The sequence below is a fragment of the Bos grunniens genome, chromosome 16 (assembly GCF_055505025.1).
Source record: "Bos grunniens cultivar Pamir isolate PY7600 chromosome 16, Bosgru_T2T1.0, whole genome shotgun sequence".
Taxonomy (NCBI): Eukaryota; Metazoa; Chordata; class Mammalia; order Artiodactyla; family Bovidae; genus Bos; species Bos grunniens.
In genome coordinates, this window is record NC_141180.1 from 65,991,369 (window position 1) to 66,012,288 (window position 20,920).

The 20,920-nt window shown below is 38.6% G+C and overlaps 1 protein-coding gene and 1 long non-coding RNA gene across 6 annotated transcripts in view; one reads left to right on the forward strand and one right to left on the reverse strand.

The window, feature by feature from the left end:
- BRINP3 (BMP/retinoic acid inducible neural specific 3) overlaps positions 1 to 4,165 on the reverse strand; it is a 483,960-nt gene extending 479,795 nt beyond the window's left edge. Inside the window, exon 1 of the mRNA XM_086342771.1 lies at positions 3,450 to 4,165. The gene's annotated coding sequence lies outside the window, so the exon portion shown is untranslated. The remainder of the gene's footprint in view (positions 1 to 3,449) is intronic.
- A 2,994-nt stretch (positions 4,166 to 7,159) lies between these two features.
- Positions 7,160 to 11,020, forward strand: LOC147356949 (uncharacterized). 5 transcript variants are annotated; one of them, XR_015142834.1, is made up of 5 exons: positions 7,160 to 7,700; positions 8,125 to 8,224; positions 8,364 to 8,859; positions 9,412 to 9,489; positions 10,783 to 11,020. It is a non-coding gene; the product is annotated as an uncharacterized LOC147356949 (long non-coding RNA). The 5 variants fall into 5 exon arrangements; XR_015142833.1 differs by lacking the exon at positions 9,412 to 9,489 and having other exon boundaries at positions 8,364 to 8,432; positions 8,626 to 8,859; positions 10,723 to 11,020; XR_015142831.1 differs by lacking the exon at positions 9,412 to 9,489 and having other exon boundaries at positions 10,723 to 11,020.
- The last annotated feature ends 9,900 nt before the right edge of the window (positions 11,021 to 20,920 follow it).

Genomic DNA, 20,920 nt, shown 5'->3' on the forward strand with positions numbered 1-20,920 from the left:
TTAATCTTTGGGGGAAAAGAAACTGGTTAGAAAATTATCACTGTGTTTATTTCAATTAGAGCATCTAATAGTTATTCATGATTTGCTACTTTGAATATGAAATTGAGAAATATCCCAGAACTGTTTGCATGAATACTTTATTTCAAACATAAATATAGAAGAGCTAATTCATAGCTTATGAAATAGTTATCTATGGAAACTTTGTAACTGGATAGGTCTGCAAATAAGTAATTGGATATAAATATTCTTAATAACCCATCAAATATCCTTGAAATGATAGCGATAAAAGCTTTAAAATGTTATTGATGAGGATATTTGATGACCAGTATAAAATGCTTAGAGTGGCTATTTGATATTGCTAAGAAAAAAAAAGCTAGATCAGAACTTCTAGATATATTTTCAGTAAAAAGGCCATTAGTGTTCATGATTAAATTTCATCTTCAGAGAATCTTTTACTCTTATAGAATGGAATAAATATCTTTACACCATCCTTTTCTTTTAAGAGTCAAGACCATCCATTAGCAATCAATGATATTAAGCACATTTCTTTTTTCTTTTGCTCTTCTTTAGAACTCATGAATTGTAAACATTAAAATCATAAAACTAAATAACAGCACATGCAACTCTGGTCAGAGTTACACTACTAAATGTCTAAATGAAATTTTCCAAGTAATTGCTAAATTAAAACACCAAAAATGTTAGATGTCACCTAATTACTTCTGGTAAGCTGAATATGAGTTGATAAATGATAGAAATTACCGGTATGATTTTCTCAAGTTTATTCATTATGAAAGTTGTTATATGAAAATATTTTGATCTTGCTTTCAAATAATCTGAGAGAAATCAACAAGTTAATAATATAAACTTGCTAAGAAATCAGACTTTCACTAAATGACAGTGAAAAGCCAGTCAAGAACAACTATTTTTGTAAAAGTGACTCTTCTCCCAAGACAGACAGGATTAAAGTCGTAAAAACTAATGTGTCTTAAGGAGTAAGCTTTTCTCTTTCTAAGCTATATGATATCAAAATAAAAGAAACATTATGTAAACTCATTAGACACCATAAAAACAAACCAAGAATATTTGGTACTATATATATATATATATATTTTAAAGTTGAGTCAACATTACTTCTTTCATGGAGAGTTTTATCAGAAAACAAACCAAAAAAAAATCAAATGCAAATGATACCTTTTGAAAAATACATATTGTCTCCACAACATTTATCTTTTTAAAGCATCCTTATTTAGGGTCATTTTTTTTCTACAACAACACTCTGGTGTTTTTAACTATGTGAGAGATAAGGAGTGTAAAGAGTAGACAGAAATCTTACTAGGATCCCATTAGTGAGGCGGAACTAAAAATAAAACTGAGGAAGGAATCTCAGATCCATCTCTCTCTACTTTCACAATAACCCACTACTAGAGGTAAAAAGAAAAATGCTAGAAGACCTCATTAATCATAAGTCATAGTCATAATATACAGATACCTTTGGGATATTTTTTAATAAAAGATGTTTGTTCAAAAGTTGACACAGATAATCTTTACATTACTCTTTGTGTCTGAACTTTGAGCTTATGATACTAATACTCAATTTTCTAAATGATTTAAATTTTAGACACCTACTCTGGTCAGTAATTACTCATTTGGGAGCTAATATGAAAAAGATCAAAGTAACAAGTAACATAGGAAACGGAAGCATAGGTTGATAAGAAAGCATCAAAGTTTTGAAGTTCTATCAGTTGACTCTTTGCACTTGTAGAGAGAAAAACACAAAGGCACTGTCTTGAAAAGAAAGTCTCTTTTATTTAAAGAACACACAAACCTAGCAGTAAGGCTAATTTCATGCATGCATGTATGTGTATGACAGACACAATCACGCACAGACACTCTTAGAATCCCAATGGTTTCATCCTTCTTAGGTTTGATTTACTTCACTATCATATACCAATCTTTCAGCATGATTAAAATCAAAATGTATTATACTTTATAAAACTGTACATTTCCATTACAATGTTGAGTTTATTAAGAGAAAATAGCTCATGAGAAACTGAAATGACATATTATCTGATTAAATGATAAGTGAAATCTATCATATGGTATCATGCTTATTTTATTTTAAAATACTATTAGAGCAATGTAATTTAAAATCAATGCCTCCACACTCACCCAAAAGTGGACATACATATGTAATATAATATATAATAATGTCATGTTCACTACAATAGAACTCTAGAAGATAAAATGCAAAAGAACTAAGAAAGTGGAATTCATCGATGAATTACTTTTTCCAGTGGAGTAAAAACTACCTCTTGCATCAAACTAAGAAAAGCACTATAACTTTGCAATTTTATGACCCAAAGTTGCAATTATCTTTCATATGTCTTCAATATGTTATCAGTGAGCCTTACAAGCAGAAAATTATTGATCAGAGATCTACATCAATAAATGTAAGCACTTAAAATATTTCCAGAGAAAAATCTTAAAGTATATGATTTCTTAGAGAAGAAAAACTGTTAGAAATAAATGGAACAGTTTTAGGATTGTACCTTATTAATATTTCTTTTTGCTTCACTGTGTGGGGACTCCAGACTCCTTAAACATATTAGCATAACATAACAAAACAATATCAATAATAATAACAGAAGTTCTTCAAATTGAGTTTTAGCATTTTAATTGAGATTTTTTTTTGGGGGGGGGGGATGGTTGTTAAATCTGAGAGTGGAAGAAATCTATTGGCTGGTAACATTATACATCTACAAAACTTGGAATTTTAAAAGTCTTATTTATGGGAGATTTTTCATAATGGAAAAAATTGTTTATATTGTATTTTTCGGTTTCCCACTGGTCTCCTAAGCTCAAAGATTTCTATACTGGGGTCAAACATATCTTACCTTAGGGCAAGCTCTTTTCTCACCGTATTTGACAACACAACCCATATCTACTCTAACTTTTTTTTTAATTAAGAAAATTACATGAAAATACCCCCCAATAAATTTCCCTCAAGTAGTCAGAATTAAATTGCTGTTTGAAGATGCCCTGAATAGTTCTCCAGCTGTCCTTTATGTATTCAGGTCTGTGACCTTAACAAGAAGCAGTTTTAAGGCATTTCTGCAACTACTTCCTTACTTCCTTCATTTGGGTTCTACATTCCTTCTTCTGATGTCTACCCTCTCCATTTGTTCCTCTCACCTTGGCCCAGTTTATGATTTCTGTAACATTGTTAGACATTTAAGTAAATGTACCTTGAACACTCAAATGAATGCATGTTAAACATTGAAATGGATTTAAACGGCTCATGAATGCAAATATTACGAAGTTATGCATCATAGCAGACCCATTTGAAAATACATATAACCCATCGCTTCAAACAGAGGAAAAAATTGTCACGGGAGGGGTCAAACACAGGTTATCTCATTGTCAATAAAATATAGACATTCAGTTCTTACCTGCTTAACTGCATGATGATAAATCTAAATGGCACGCAAAAGAAAAAAAGTCCCCCAAATCTGATCATCTGTCTTCGAAGCGGCTGTGACAGTTTTAGACACTGGTGCTTTCTTCTTTGCTTATATTTGACTGGCTAGACTATTTGTAAGCAATAGTAGGGTTATTTCGCAACCCCAGTCACCTCTATGCCTTTTCAAGCCTCGGGTGGTCATTTCACACAGCTGGAAACATGCATCTTATCCTCGGAGGTAACAGCCTCCCCAGCGTTTCCTAGTCGGATTCCCGTCCAAGGGAGGTCTCTGCCCCAAAGGGCTGCTCACGTTCCTGACCTGGTGCAAAGGAGAAGGCTCTCTGGGCTCAACTCTTGGGGACTAGGACAACAGCCATCGGAGACTTCAACTCTGAGCCACCGTTCGGCTGCAGATCCAGCTTCTCTAGCGGCCGGGAAGCACCACCCCCTCTCGGGTGGACGCCGGAGGCGAGCGCGCCCAGCCTGGACCCTCCTACCTCGCGCCCCACCTCCAGGAAAGGGGGACAGAAACAGAAAATCCTAACTCTCAAGTGGGGGTAATAGAAGCTGAAAGACTCCCAATCCCTACGGTTTGCTTTACACTTCCATTCCAACCTCTGGCTCCAAGTTGACATCCAACTCCTTTCCTCCACCCCTCCCGCCCGCTAGATCCCTGCGAGTTGTTGAAGCAGGAGAGGGTGTGACGGTCAGCTACTCTTTCCCACAGAGCCCAAGAAGTCAGCTAGCTCTTCTAAACCCAGCTAAGCGGACGAATGCAGACGGCGACTTTTTTTTTTTTTTTTTTTTTTTGAGGCAGGCATGCTGGAGAGCCGTCAAGTCTTAATCTTAGTCACAGCTCATCAAAAATAATAATAATAAATAAATAGAAACGCAGATGGGAGCGGATGAGGAATTCTCATACCAAATCTGGCCTCTCTCACAGAAAAGCGGTTTTGCTCAAAACCGGCGGGAGGAAGGCTGGCAATGGAGCGGGAAGTAAGGAAGCACCCCTAGCGCGCTCCCGGCTCCGGGGCTGCGATGCCCATGACCGGCGCACGTTCGCCGCAGGGACCGAGAGCCAAGGCTGTGCCTGCGGGGCGGGCGGGGCGCAGGGTACCGTCTCCACCCGGGCGAGTCGTCCCCACTCCCGGCGCCCAGCCCGAGCAGCCTGGTCCACCCAGCCCCGTGTCCTCCGCGCCCCCGGAGCCCAGTAGTTTAGGCGTTGCCACCAGCTGCGGAGAAACCTCCAGGCGAGTCGCCTGTTGCTACCCCACCCGGCGAAAGCGCCTTTGGCGGTACGAGCCTGCTAGACGCACACCTCCCCTCTACCAACTTGAGTTTCAGGTTATGATACAGGAAAACGCACTTACCTAAGTACCTTACGTCTGTGCCTTACTGGGGTAGACTACGTTAAGAAGCAAAGATCTGACTGCACTGAAAGTTGGATTTTTTTTTTTTTTCCTTCCCTCCCTCCACTCCTGCGCAACAGCAGCAGTCCTCCAAAGAGGATGTTTGAATTGGTGAATTATGCTAAGACCTCGTTTCTTCAGCTGAAATCTCGGACGCTGATGGCACTTGTCTGGCAGAACGACCAGGCTGGGAAGGAGACCAGGTAGAAACTAGTGACGGGTGAGGGGCGCCAAGCGGTGCGGACCACAGGCAGCCCCGTTTTCTCGCTGGGAGCCAGGGGGGGAAAGCCCTTGAATCCCGAGACTGGGGGATGGGGTGTCGCTGCAGCTGGAGTACTTTTCTGTCTGGAAGCTAAAAGGGCTCTTGAATTAAAAAAAAAAACAAAAAAACAAAAAAATATAGGTTGTCGAGTCAGTCATCAATGACGACAGAAATAGTTCTTTCTGAGAATTTTTTTTTAAAGAAGAAAGAAGGGGGGAAAAAAGGGCTTGAACAATAGGTTTTCACCTCTATCCATCAGAAATGTAGAAACCAGAAACTTGTTTTACTGGGGGCGGGGGATTCGCAGAGGGGGAAAAAATCTCTATGCATTAGGGATGACTGATGATACATTCATGTTTGGCATTAAATAAATACTGTGTCCTTGTCAATGTGTGAAGTAAAAGCTGAGATTTAAATGTTTCTCAACACAGCTATACTTAAAAGGGAAGTGGTAATCTTAACTGTCAGTTTAGCCCATAAAATTGCTCATAAAAGTGAAAAAAAAAATAAAACACTGACATATTAACATCCTTATTAAAAATGAGTCTAGGGGTTGAACAAGTGTGAAGAGTGAGGCAATTAATTTTTTCCTATAAAGCCTGTCCCTGAATTTCAGTGATTACAACCAATATAATCAGTACTTGCTTCTGATAGTTCTCTTCCTCTGAAATGAGCACTCTGTGTCCAATTAACTGTTCACAGGCTAAATTCACAAAATTGAAAATGTACTCCCAAGTGTGGTGCCCGATTTTAAATACAACACCCAAAATAATGTGTTCATGTGTGATTTGGGATGTTGTTAAAAAAAAAAAAATGGTGCACTCAAAACTCACACTCCTCTTGTTACCATACAGTGGATTTTAGTGCTTGATATCCTGAACCCACAAAAATACACTTTAGGAAAGTCCTCCCTAGTCATGTAATTGCTTACAATGAGCAAATAGTGACCTGAACAACCTTCTAAAGATCAGGAACTAGTGAACTTTCTCAGACCCTGCGATTGTCAGCAGGTCTGTTTTAAGCTCACTCTTAGACAAACGTATAAAATTTGATCTTTCAAATGGCACAAGAATATGTGCCAAGAAGCATTGCGGGGCGCGGTGGGGGGGGGGGGTGCGGCTGGGGGGTGGAGGGAGGGATGGTTAATGTTTCCTATAACCTGAACATAAATGAGTGCAGAAATAAAGAATGTAAAAAGGGATGGGGTGATTCATTACATGGGCTGTATCGTAGTAGCACAATTGCAAGGAACATACTAATTAATCAACAGGGTCACATAGATCTTTGGGTTCTGAAAGTGACAAAAATGTAAGACATGAGACATTTTTTAAACACACAGGTTTATCAAAAATAACACTAGCAGTAAGTTTCTAATCACATATGAAGAGAAGAACTTACCAGTGGAAATTTCAGGAAGCAAGAAGACTGTGAGAAAAACACATCCAGAATTCCAACAGATATTCCATGATCTTCCAAAGCAAGGTAGAGTGATGAGCTTCAGGCTGGTGGAACTTTGAAATAATCAGCAGATCCTGGTGGCATGTAACCAAGTAAAAACCAGTTACACGGAAAGCCAGGAAGCCCCAAGGAAGGGAGGCAAAATGTGAAAGAGGTGCCTTTTATTGGGGGTGGGGGGGGCGAGAAGAGGGAGGGGGGAGGCTTATTTGTGGTGATCCTTAGGCAGGCAAAGTGAAAATTTACGGACTGTACAGCCCCAGACAGTGGGGGAAAATAGAAGCTGTGTAACCCCAGAGACCAGAAGGTGGACTACAGATAAATCTGCGAAGAGAAGTAAAAAGATGTGTTGAAGACAGCGAGATAAAGAGAGAACTAGTGAGCGAAGCTGTAGTCATCCTGATAGATAGAGCAGCAAGAGAGATTTAGTCTGCTCGGGAGGATCCAATGAGAATTCAAGAGGGCACCGCTTCGGAAATCCTGCTCAGATCTTCCCTCTCTCAGTTCTTTAAGAGTTACCTGTGCTGGGAACAATATTATTAGGATTAACAGTATTCCATCAGTGCATTCCACTAGGATCTCCCTTTCTTTCCCTCGCAGCAACGGAGGGAGGCGTAGTAAGGAAGCCCAACTCCACCGAGCCCCCCAGATAAACCCCTGTGTTCACTTTAGGATGGCCGGATCCTCGGGGATTGGCCTGGGGGGCTGAAGATGCGGAGGAGGCCGGGTCTCCCGGGCGCTTCCGGGGGCGCAGGGCTGGGAGGCGTAGGCAGGGGACCCGGGAACCGCGGCTGGAAGAGGCGGCGGCGGCGGCAGGAGCCCTCCCAGGTCCTGCTTCCTCGGCGAATCCTGCTTCCCCGGGACTCCAGGCAATGGACTTCCATCGGGAACCTCAGCTCCAAATGCCTCACTTTAGCAGCTAGAGCTTTTGAGGTTCTGAGAATCGTCCCTGTCCCTGGGGGGAGAGGGTGGCAGGCTGCGAGTCTCCCGCGCCCCCTCTGATTCCTGCACTGTTAACGGAGGGAGAGTGAGTCAGAAATGGCTTTGCTGCCGAATGCATTATCTGGCCATGTTCATAGCCCTGTACCGCACAAACGATCGCCTGATCGATCCGGTAAGACAAGCTTGACTCTTCCCCTTTCCTCTACCGCCCCATCGCTTCTCTAAACCCAAACCCCGAACCCAAATCCCAGCTTCTCTCTCTCTCTCTCTCTCTCTCTCTCTTTCAGGAACTTCCCTTTTCTATTTGCCTCCTACTTCCCCCAGGGAATTGCTTGTGCGACCGAGGGGCTGGTGATTCTCTTTGCAAATGATTTAGATTTTGGCAGTGAAATGCACCCCCGTGCCACCCGCACCCCTTCAGACACACACACCCTCCTTAGAGAGGTTCCCTCCGTGCCCCCAGGGATTCACTCTCAGCGCTAGGGTCTGGGTAAAGAGCGCCGTGGGAGTCTTTTGCCCTCTTATCTTCCGCCGGACCCCGAAGCTTAAGCATTATTCGCCTCTCTTTTCTTTCTTTTCTTTTTTCTTTTTTTTAGAAATAAGAGGGAAAGGTAGAGTGGAAATTGATTTCTTGCAGAGACTGAGGCGCCAAATGAAAGAGGGAATAAACATTTGCCCTGGATAAAAATGTTCTTGGTAAGTAATCTTATTTTCTGCGGTTGAAAAGGAAACGCATTGCTTCTCACTGCCCCATCCCCCACTCCATTCATTTATTTGCTCTCTGTATGTAAATCACGAGCCGAGTCAGTGGAATTTTTCTTTTCCTTCTTCCTAGGAGAGTCGGAGCTTGTAAGGATGAATTTGAAGAAAGAGGGCTTGAAGAAGGCAGTGTGAAGGCTTTAAGGTCCTAAATTTCCTGCATTCAAAGTAGAAACTCAGATAAAGCTGATGCCTGCTTGCTTGCTAAATGAGTAGTTAAATATCTCCCTGATTTCTTACTGAAATTTTCCTTTCTGAAAATAAAGAAAATAGTTTGGGGTCTGTGTCTATGCTTTTCATATAGCTTGACCATGTTCTAAAATATAATATTTTCTCAGTTTCAGAAATAATGTGAATCGCCCCCCCTTTTTTGCGGGGGCAGGAAAGATGAAGTCATAGAAACGTTATACAAATGTGTGCACCTTCCTTCCAATTCTTGCACCGGATATAAACTTATAAGGTCCAGAATAGGCTTTTGCATGTCCTGGTGATACCTGTGAATTCATCCAGTCCTCTGGCTTTCCTGAGTCTACAGCACCCCCAGCCTGCAGAGACTTCTGCCTGGAGAATGGGTAGGTGGAGGAATGGGAGGAGCCAAAGGTTGATTGTGTTGACATCGTGTGTCACTTGGTGCTCAGAATCACAAAGCTTGCAAATTGTATGAACTGGGTTTTGCTACTGACCACTTCAGAGGTGAATACTTAAAGGAGACCTGCTCTAAAGGAAATTGTTGCAATTTTGAGTTCAAGAACATGATTTATTGGTGAACTACTCATATTCACTTTTTCCTCCATTGTTATCATTCTTTCCACTGTAAACTCCTTATCCTCAGTTTTAATGATAATGGATTATTTAACTGTCACAAAATGTAGTCCTGATACAAACAGACTGCCCTTAACCTCATCTGAAATAACTCATCTGAAAAATTCCATGGATGAGAAAGTAAAAATAGACTTTATTTCTGATCATCAATTTTCTAGAACTTGCTAGGGTAAAATCCCAGAAGAACCAAGTAGGTGTGCACATGTGCAAATCCGTAGCTATCATTACTATCAAAATAGGCAAGGGAAAAATTTTTTTCACAAAGGACATGTTTGTATAACTCTTTTTCTTTCTCTCCTCAGGCTGTATTTCATTACTAATGATGTCCTAGAGCAGAAGGTTTCCTTCAGTCATCTCATTTTACCAAAAGGATGATTTCTGTGCGTGTCCCTATGTTTTTAGATACATGTGGCAAGGGAGATTGGAGGTCCCCCCGAGGAGCATGACTTATTACAAACACAAACCTAGCAGTTGTGGTTTGAAAGAACATACTTTTTATATAAAAATTGCAATATGCTGTTCAAACCTATTTAAGTTGTTATTCAAGGAAATAGAATTATTTATTGAGAACCCAACTTAGAATAGTTAACATTAACATTTTTAGCACATGTGTGAAATAAATGTGAGGTTGATATTTTTTTTAATATTTAGAGAAAAAAATAGGACAGGATGAAAAAATTCTGTGACCCATGGTTCCTTAACTTTTAAAGAGTTTACAGCACTTAGACATCAATAAATAATGTGAGTATTTTAACATTATATTAGATCATATGATTATATTTGATCAACCCCCAAATAGAGCTGTCACCTAACTGGTTTTTACCTAAGTGCAAGAAAGTTTGAGCCTAGACCTTACTCAGAAGTTATGCATTTTATTTTTATGTTGACCTTGTCTTTTCCTGGGTAATCTTCATGTACATCTGCAGTTGGTATTTTAGCCAATTTTTGTTACTGGTAATGTTTTGTCTGTTATTCTGGCTCCATCTTTTTTAAGAATATGAGTATTACCTAATATATTTCTTATGTATTAATCCACTAAAATTGCTAACACAAAGCAACATTCAAGACATGTTGAATTAGAGAAATTATGAAGCAATTTGCTTGTGAAGAAAAGTGTCAATATACTTCAGATTATTTTAACCTGAAATAAATGTGTAACAAAAATGGGTTATAATGAGATAAGTACAGTCACACTGTTCCTTGTATACATATGTAACACTCACATTTATACATATATAGTTGCCCTCATTACAATGTTTAAATTTATTCATTTTAGTCTTATGCTTATTTTGATTTCAGAGTTTTCTCTTTGAAAGTGTCTAAAACTTCTTCAATAACTAAGTGTGAAAGCATCTTCATGTCTTATTTCATGAGATTGTAATGGAGCAGGACCCTAGGAGGCTTTCCCAGAACAGACCCACACACATGTCCTCCACCTGCCTTTGTAGAAAAACTTTAGTCAAGGAATAAAGTTCATCAGAGAAGTGAGAAGATGCAGAAAGAAAGAGAAACAGTCAAGCATGACAAACTAATACTTTAGCCATTAAACAAAGTCAAGGACCTTAGTTCCTCCTCAAAGGCTATAGATAATATTCTGAACTATATCTTTTGAGCTGTTTTACAGATACTGAAACCCCCACCAGGTGGAAGTAGTTACTGTTGTCTGCCCATAGGCAGGGAGACCTCCAGACAGGTTGGAACCAGAAGGCCGATGATATTGACTCCCAATCACCTCACTATCAACCAAGCGGAAGAATGAACACAAGCTGATCGTGCCCTGCTCCTTGAATACTTAAATAAGACTCCCAACTACCCTCTCCATGGTAGGACACATGGTTTCCTCTGTGGCATTAGCCCTCTGTGGCCCTCTGTGTTGGCAAAGAAATAAAGCTATTTCTATTTCACCAAAAACTCTGTCTGATTTACTCCAGCACCATTGTGCAAAGGCCAAATTTCAGAAACAAGGTCAATATGCTGCTAAATGAACTGACCAGTATATTCACATCTCAGAAAAAGTGTATTGGAACTTGAAGGAGTATTAAAGATAGCTTAGTCACTTTCATTATGATGAAAAAAATGAGAACCAGAGAAATTAAGTCATTAGTGTAATGATACACTAGCTACTAATCCAGAGAATTTTATAGTTTTCCTAACTTCTTAGCTAGTATTATTCTGAATCAATTAAATTCTATTGACATTGAAGTTGCTCAGTCGTGTCCAACTGTTTACGACCCCATGGACAGTAGCCTACCAGGCTCCTCCGTCCATGGAATTTTCCAGGCAAGAGTACTGGAGTGGGTTGCCATTTCCTTCTCCAGGAGCTCTTCCTGACCCAGGGATCGAATCCGGGTCTCCCACATTGTAGGCAAACGCGTGCTAAACAAGTAGTGTTTTTGAAATTGGGCTAAACAATAAATGAAAGAAAAAGTAGTGTAAAGATGAATGTATTGCAGTCTTCTCCAAGTTTATTTTGTTGCTAACACTCTAGATTTTTTTTTCTTTTTCTGCTGTGTTTTATCCTCCCCTTTTCCTTCTATCCCTGTCCTCAAAGATTGGGGAATATTTCATGACATAATTTTACTTCCTCAGGAAAGATTCTCAGTGTTCTGTTTGTATGTGCATTGGGTTGTTCACTAGGCTATGTTCAACTACACAATACAACCTTAAAATATAGATAATTTCAATCACCTGCAACATCATTTTCCATCATGTCACTTCTATTTTCTGCATTTTAAATTTCCTGCCAATATAAAAAGTGGGATTGTATGAATAAGAAAGCCAGGATCTCAAAATAAGCTATTTAAATAGACCCTGACTTACCTCAGAAATAAAAAACCCCACACATGCAGACACTATGAAATAAATGCAGAAGTTAAGACTGTGCATTGTGATGAAGACATTAGGTGGAAAAAGAAAAATTATTAGGAGAAAAGCTGCAAGACTATAGCCATTTAGAGGGTGTTCAGTTTTCTGCAGTGGCTGAAGCCATATCAATCTTCTTCATTCTTTCATATATGTCAATATTTGAGTATTACACATAAGCTGTAAGTTTTGGTAATGACAGACATAAAAGACAAGCATTAACATGAAAATCCATGGGAGTTGTTATTACTTCAGAAGAGATATCATTCCTGGATTAAACAAGACAGTAATAGAACCAAATTTAAACATTATGATGTGCTCTCTAGAATAAAGTTAAAATTTTACACTAACTTAGAATATTCCAAATGATGAGACACATATTAAGAAGAATTTGCATTGGCTATTTTATGTCTCAAATCTTGAAAAAATCTACACTAATTCAAAAACCTATGTGCTGATAAATAAAAATGTGCAATTGTTAAAGGAAAACATAAGTTCATAGAATTCTTTTGAAAGCCTTCTATAGACCTCTTTACATAAATTATCTCAATGTCAAGCTGTGTAATTTTGTTATAAACATTCCATATATGATGTAATAGTCTCAAAGAGCTTAATTAATTTGGCAAACCAAGTAGAAGAGACAGAAGTGAAAGTCAGGGGGACACACAGTTTTGAGCCATTAGCCTGCTGCGGTCCCCTTTGCCTGACAAAGTAGTAAAGCCATCCTTTTCTCCTTAAAAAAAAAAAAAAATAAGTCAATTTTTATGACTTCATAGTCTCATTCGATTTCCATTGTACTTTTCAATCATATATATAATACTGGGATATAGAAGCACTCTGGGAAGATTTGTGAAGTAGTGTTTGTATTGTTGTATGTGTTTTTGTGTGATTGATAATGTCTTCACATGCACATAATGGAATTAAGAGTCTAACGTGTTTCAATCACATACTGCCTACCATCAGTTCCATGAAGAGGAAACGGTTATTGTATTTTTCCATTATTTATTCTTAACTCACTTACTTTGTATCTCTGCTAACTAGTATAGGATCCTCAACAGAAAAGAAGCTAAGTAGTTAGTAGATGAATTTAAGTACTTCACCAAACTTTCCCTCTTTAACATTCATATAAAGGCTTACTATATTTAAATTTTATCCAACATTTAGAAATATTGTTACCAAATGACAACACTCTTCAAAATATTTTCAGGATATTCAACATATATTAGGCCTAGTAAACCATGCTGACAATGATGACTCTTGGCTTTCACATGGCACTTTATGTTTTGAAAGATACTTTATTAGCCACCATACTAATTTAATCCTCTCACCATGCTGTGAATTAAAACATTTTGTTTATTTGAAGATGAGGAAAATGAAATTTGAGAAAACTGAAATATCATTATTAATTAATAAAAGAAATACTTGAGTTATTTTTAAACCATATTGCATTTTCTAATTTGCTGGAGAAAATAAATATAATAATACATCAAGATATATGTTAATTGTTTAATCAGTTATTTATCTAAGTGTAGATACTACCTTTTGCAAGTTTAATATGCTTATGGAAGAAAGAAATATTTCTGATGTTATGAGCTGCATTACAAAGCTATCAGTTTATATAACATTTTGTTAAAATTTTGAAATTAACCAAAATAATTAATAATGACAATCACTAAATTCTTTGTACTATCAAAATTTATTCAAGAGTGTAGTGATCAAAGTATCTTCATTGACATAGTGATCCTATGGATTAATCAATGTCAAGTAACACGTATAAACTTGCATAATTTTTGAAGTCATTTATAAGAATACCAATTTTGAACAATCAAGGAAATAATCACATACAACTTTCCTATAATCCTTCCTTGTATCTGGATTTCAGCAGCTATTCAGTATGCCAAAAATAATAGCCACTCCTATGAATGTTCACATTCTAATTTCTAGAATGTGCAACTAAGTTATTTAATACGGTCAAAAGAAACTGCCAGTTTCAAAAGGTTAAGGGCCTTGAGAAGCAGAGAGAAACCTAGATGAGCTGGGTCTGCCTAATGTAACCACAAGCATCTTTACAAGAGAAAGACAGAAGGATGGAGCCAGAGAAAGAGATGTGACCCAGAAGCAGATGGAATGACAGGGGATTATCATAGCTAAGGAAATCAGGCAGAGTACCCTCTAGAAGCTGGAAAAGGGGAAGACACAGACTCCTCCCTAGACCTTTCAGAGGAAATGAAGCCTTGCTGACCCAGTTTAGACTTCTGTCCTCAGGACTCCTAGAATACATTTGTGTTGTTTTAAGACACTATGTATTTGTAATAATTTCCATGCAGTCAAGGCTATGGTTTTTCCTATGGTCACGTATGGATGTGAGAATTGGACTGTGAAGAAGTCTGAGCACTGAAGAATTGATGCTTTTGAGCTGTGGTGTTGGAGAAGACTCTTGAGAGTCCCTTGGACTGCAAGGAGATCCAACCAGTCCATTCTGAAGGAGATCAGCCCTGGGATTTCTTTGGAAGGAATGATGCTAAAGCTGAAACTCCAGTACTTTGGCCATCTCATGTGAAGAGTTGACTCATTGGAAAAGACCCTGAAGCTGGGAAAGATTGAGGTCAGGAGGAAAAGGGGACGACAGAGGATGAGACGGTTGGATGGCATCATCGACTCGATGGACATGGGTTTGGGTGGACTCCGAGAGTTGTTGATTGACAGGGAGGCCTGGCCTGCTGCGGTTCATGGGGTTGCAAAGAGTCGGACATGACTGAGCGACTGAACTAAACTGAACTGAACAGCAGCAATAAGATTCTGAGTCAGTCAGCAAAGAGTTGAAAAATAAGCAGGAAGTTGTTTCCTCTAGAAGACCTTTATGATTTCACAGCAAATTCTTGCTTTGTGGCCATTTCATTCCTCCAGGTACTGAATTATTTGAAGAGCCAAGTTGATTCTTCCAACTTGGTTATGTAAGGAATGGATAGAAACCAGGATGTTGAGAACTAGACAAAGCACTATTTTCCATGAATAAACTAACAGTTTAAAAGCTTATAACATTACATAGTTGTATTCATTGAGAATCTATTAACTGGTATAGTTTTACTCAATCCATACTTATTTGTTTTTTAAAATGCAGATATAGGTATAATTAAAGATTATATGAAAAATATATGATATGAAGAAAAAGCACAAGAAGATTAAGTGTAAAAGCCAGTAGAAATTAGCAAAATATTAGAAGAAATTTGAGATCTAAAATGAGACCACAAGAGAATGACTGACAGGGAGTGGGAGGACTTTTATTTTCATGAAAAGATTGATATGAAGCAATTTGATCATTTCGTCTTCTCCTTTTATTTTGTACAGTACTGCAATCAAGAAAAGAAACTGAACATTTACTTAATTAGGATGTATCATTAATTTTAGTGTCTCATGAACTCCTAAGGCCTATCACCTTTTAATGAAAATAGAAAGAAACTAAACTACTTTATTGTCAATTCTCTTGGTATTTCAAAATCTGTCTAATACTTGTACTTCCTATTTGACAAAAATACATACCTTGTAGGAGGATGAAAAACAATCCCTCACATTGATCATGGAGTTTTGTCTCTGAGGAGAAAATATGAATTTACAGACAAAAGTAATTTCAAAAGACTATATAAAATGAATTCATTTCACATCTATGGAAGGAGACAAAGCCTAAAAGTCAATTCAACAAATATCTATCAAGTATTTATTCAACACCCATTTACTAGTGGTCATATATAAGCAGCAAGTTTCTAAACATTATAATGATATAAAAATGAGTAAGTTATAGCTTTTATGTCCTGCTGCTAAGTCGCTTTAGTCGTGTCTGACTCTGTGCGACCCCATAGTTGGAAGCCCACCAGGCTCCCCCATCCCTGGGATTCTCCAGGCAAGAACACTGGAGTGGGTTGCCATTTCCTTCTCCAATTCATGAAGGTGAAAAGTGAAAGTGAAGTCGCTCAGTCGTGTCCCACTCTTTGCGACCCCATGGACTGCAGCCTACCAGGCTCCTCCGTCCATGGGATTTTCCAGGCAAGAGTACTGGAGTGGGGTGCCATTGCCTTCTCCTTTTTACGTCCTAGGAGGTATATAAGGGGCGTGAACTGACAAATATAAAAGGTCTTTTTTTTTTTCTCCATTCTACACTCTATTCACATAATCAATCATCCTTTTATCAAGAGAAAAAATATATATTGATTGTCATCCAAAAGCCAAGCACTTCTGAAAATAATGTATGGAATAAGATGACCAACGTCATGGACCGCAAGTATCTTACAAATATTGATATTATCACAACAGCAACAGCAAAAGAAAATAAAAAACCTAGAGTTGAATAATTGCTGGTGTCTTTAGCTTAGGCATGAATGAGATGTCTTCAGCAATATGTGCTTCATTCATTTACATCATTTAATAGCTTCTGAAAGCATGTAAATCTGTTACCTACTGAAATTTGTTAACTACTATCTGTACTTGTTGGGAGGAAGAATTTCCTTAGAGTTTGAGTCAACAGTTTCAGGAGGATGGATGTTTTTTATACTATAAATTTAAATTGGGAGTTAACAATTTCAGTATCCTGCTGTTCAATTAAAATTTGAATTTTTTGTTCACACATCATTCAGTTGAGTCAGCATGATGAGTGTGGTGATCTGATACACAGTGATTCAGGAACGCAGATGCCTTCCATCTCTGACCCAGTTTCCCTCTAAGTCCTTAAATGCTCTTTATTCACTTGGTAAAAGTGGGAAAGAGAAATTGTGAAAGATCACTTAGGAGATTTCACGGACCAGACTTAGAAGTGGCTCATGTCATTTATATTTACACCCACTGACCAAAACAGTTCTTATGACCATGTCTAACTGCAAAGGAAATGGTAAAGTGAAGTCAAACTTTGTGTCTAGGAAGAAGAAAAGACCATGGACAGCTATCTGCTGCATTGATATTCTCAAACCACAGCATTCTGATATGTGGCTATAGCATCAACCATCCCTTCATCTCTGCAGAGCAGAGATTTCAACTTTGCTTGTGGTAAAGAATCTGCCTGCAATGCAGGAGACTCGGGTTCAATCCCTGGATCAGCGAAGATCCCATGGAGAAGGCAATAGCAACCTACTCCATTATTCTTACCTGGAGAATCCCATGGGCAGAAGAGCCTGGTGGGCTACAGTCCATGGGGTCACAAAGAGTTGGATAGGACTGAGCAACTAACATTTTCACTTTCACTTTGTAGGATGGAATTAGATGAAGATTTGTGAGTGATACCCTACTGGGTAACAGGAGGAATTCCAGTCCTTGTCAGCATCTAGAATGGGCTCTGCACATGGTTTGTGCTTAATAAATGTTTGCTAATAAATTACTAATGTTTGCCTATGGTCTTGGAGGTTCCCATAAAATACTCCTGTGCCCAAATTTGGCATTCAGCTCTGAATCTAAACACAGAGTTAGACTTTTTACAAAAGTAAACTCAAAATACATCACAGCCTAAATCTAAAATGTAAAACCAAAGGCTCCTAGAAAATAATATAGAAGAAATTTAGGTGACCTTGACTTTGAAAATGATGCTTTAGCTACAGCACCAAAAGCACAACTTATGAAAGAAAAAAAATGATAAGTTGTACTTCATTAAAACTAAAAACTTTTTCTCTGCAAAAGACACTATTGAAATAATGGAAAGACATAGCATGGACTCAGAGGAAATATTTGCAAAAGACATATCTGATAAAGAATTGGTATTGAAAATAGACAAAGAACTCAATAGTAAAAAAAAATTAAAAGTTTTGGGAAAAGATCTAAACAGAGACCTCATTAAAAATTTACAGATGACAAATAAGTAGAAGAAAAGATGCTCAACAGCTTGTGTCCCTAAAACATTGCAAATTTAAAAAGCAATAAAATGACACTGCACACTTACTAGAATGACTAAAATCCAAAAAAAAAAAAAAAAAAAGGAAAGAAAGAAAAACTAATAATAGCAAATAGTCGGATGATGTGGAACAACAGGAAGGCTTATTTATTGCTATTTTGGAAGAAAGTTTGGCATGTTTTTATAAAGCTAAGCATATTATTATATGATTCATCAACAGAATTCCTTGTTATTTACCCAAGTAAGGTAGAAAAGTATGTCCACAGAAATACCTGAAGTTTTATTTTTAATTGCCCCAAATTGGAAGCAGCCAAGTCATCCTTCAAAAGGAAAATGGATAAATAAGCTGTGGAACATCTGCAGAGCACACTATTATCCAGTGATTAAAATAAATGCACTACCAAGCCATAAAGGACATGCTGCTACTGCTGCTGCTAAGTCGCTTCAGTCGTGTCCGACTCTGTGCGACCCCAGAGATGGCAGCCCACCCGTCCCTGTGATTCTCCAGGCAAGAACACTGGAGTGGGTTGCCATTTCCTTCTCCAATGCATGAAAGTGAAAAGTGAAAGTGAAGTCGCTCAGTCGTGTCCGACTCTTAGTGACCCAATGGACTTCAGCCTACCAGGCTCCTCCATCCATGGGATATTCCAGGCAGGAGTACTGGAGTGGGGTGCCATTGCCTTGGAACCTTAAATTCATATTGTTTAGTGAAAGAAGCCAATCTGAAAAAGCTATGAACTGTATGATTTGAACTATATGATATTTCGGAAAAAGTAAAATTACAGAGACAGTAAAACAGTTATTGATTAGTGGCTGATTTTTATTGGTAGACGTGTTGGGGAGGGTGGAATAAATCAAAGGAACACAGGGGATGTCAATCTCAAATCAATGGTCAGTGCTTCCAGGACAATTCACAAACTGACTTTCCTTCAATATCTCTGGTTGCTGCATTTCAGTCTTTTTTTTTTTTTTAGTTTATTCTCATCATCTTGAACTTTTAAAGTTGAACTTCCCCAAGATACAGTCCTTGAACTTTTCACGTTTATGTCTACACTCATTCTCTTGGAGAATTCACTCATTTCCATGGCATCCAATATCATCTGTCTACTGAATACTCTAAAGTTGATATTTTCACAATGATCCTTTGCCTTAGACTTTCCAGAGTCTATACAAATTCCTATTTAACAATTTGACTTGGGAGTAGAGTTATCATCCTAAATTTAACATGTCCAAAGTTCTCTTTGACTCCAACATTTCCTCAAACTGATTCTACCAAAGTTCTTCTCCAACTCAATGAACAACAATCCATCTTTGCAGATAGGAAAAAGAGAGATAGAGAGATATTTGACTTCTGTTTCTTACAGAGCTCCTATTCAAAGAATCAAAAACCATCTTGATCCTACCTAAAAAATACAGCCAGCAATCAACTACTTCTTTTCTCTTTCCTTGCTAATATTCTAGCCCAAACCATCAATGATTTCTAACCTGATTTACTGTAAGATTATCTATGCTCTGTCTCCCCATTACCATTTCTTTCTATACTTAACACAACAAATACTATAATTATGTTAAAGTGAAAATTAATCATATAACTCCTCTGCTAAAAATATGCATTAAGTTCCTATTTATCTAGAACAAATACCAAAATAATTACCATGGATCCAAAGACCCTAAAAGATTGAATCTTTCTTTATCCCCTAGTCTGTTATGGCTGTACCCATAGCCACTCTCTTCCAGTCATCTTGGCTTCTTTGCAGAAATTGCAAGACATGTTCTTCCTTAGGCCATCATATTGAAAAGAATTCTTATTTTATACTTGTCTGATCCCAAGTCCAAGCCTCATTGGGTTCCAAAGCAGCTGTTCAGTATGATCTCCCTCTAGAAAAGCTGGATATTCTCCATCATGTACATAATTCATGAGAAACAAGGTGAAATACCAGACCATCTTACCTATCCCCTGAGAAACCTGTATTCAGGTCAAGCGTCAACAGTTAGAGCCAGACATTGAACAACAGACTGGTTTAAAATTGGGAAACAGGGGTGGTCCTAAGATGGTTGAGAAATAGGATGGGGAGACCACTTTCTCCCCCACAAATTTATCAGATCAGATCAGATCAATCACTCAGTTGTGTCTGACTGTTTGCAACCCCATGAGTTGCAGCACGCCAGGCCTCCCTGTCCATCACCAACTCCCGGAGTTCACTCAGACTCATGTCCATCGAGTCAGTAATGCCATCCATCTCATCCTCTATTGTCCCCTTCTCCTCTTGCCCCCAATCCCTCCCAGCATCAGAGTCTTTTCCAATGAGTCAACTCTTCGCATGAGGTGGCCAAAGTACTGGAGTTTCAGCTTTAGCATCATTCCTTCCAAAGAAATCCCAGGGCTGATCTTCAGAATGGACTGGTGGATCTCCTTGCAGTCCAAGGGACTCTCAAGAGTCTTCTCCAACACCACAGTTCAAAAGCATCAATTCTTCAGCGCTCAGCCTTCTTCACAGTCCAACTTTCACATCCATACATGACCACTGGAAAAACCATAGCCTTGACTAGATGAACCTTTAGAACATTTAAACGCTGAGTAAATTCCACAAAACAACTTCCGAATGCCAGCAGAGGACATCAGGCACTCAGAAAAGCAGCCCATTGTCTTCAAAAAGAGGTAGGAAAAAATATAAAAGACAAAGAGACAAAAGAGGTAGGGATGGAGCTCTGACCCAGGAAAGGAGTCTTAAAAAGAGAGAAGTTTCCAAACACCAGGAAACACTCTCACCGCTGAGTCTGTGGTGAGCCTTGGAAGCACAGAGGGCAACATAACAGGGAGGAAAAATAAATAAATAAATAATTAAAACCCACAGATTATGAGCCCAACAGTAACTCCCCCAGCGGAAAAGCAGCGCAGACGCCTGCATCAGCCACTAGCAGGCGGGGCCTGGCAGGGAGGCGCAGGCTGCAATCGTTAGAGTAAGGAGATGGCCTGAATGTGCCGAGGGTAATCAGAGTAAACTAATTTGGGCTAGCAAACCAGACTGTGGGATAGATACCACGTGAAAAGCTCTAACCTAAAACACCACCAGGCCCAG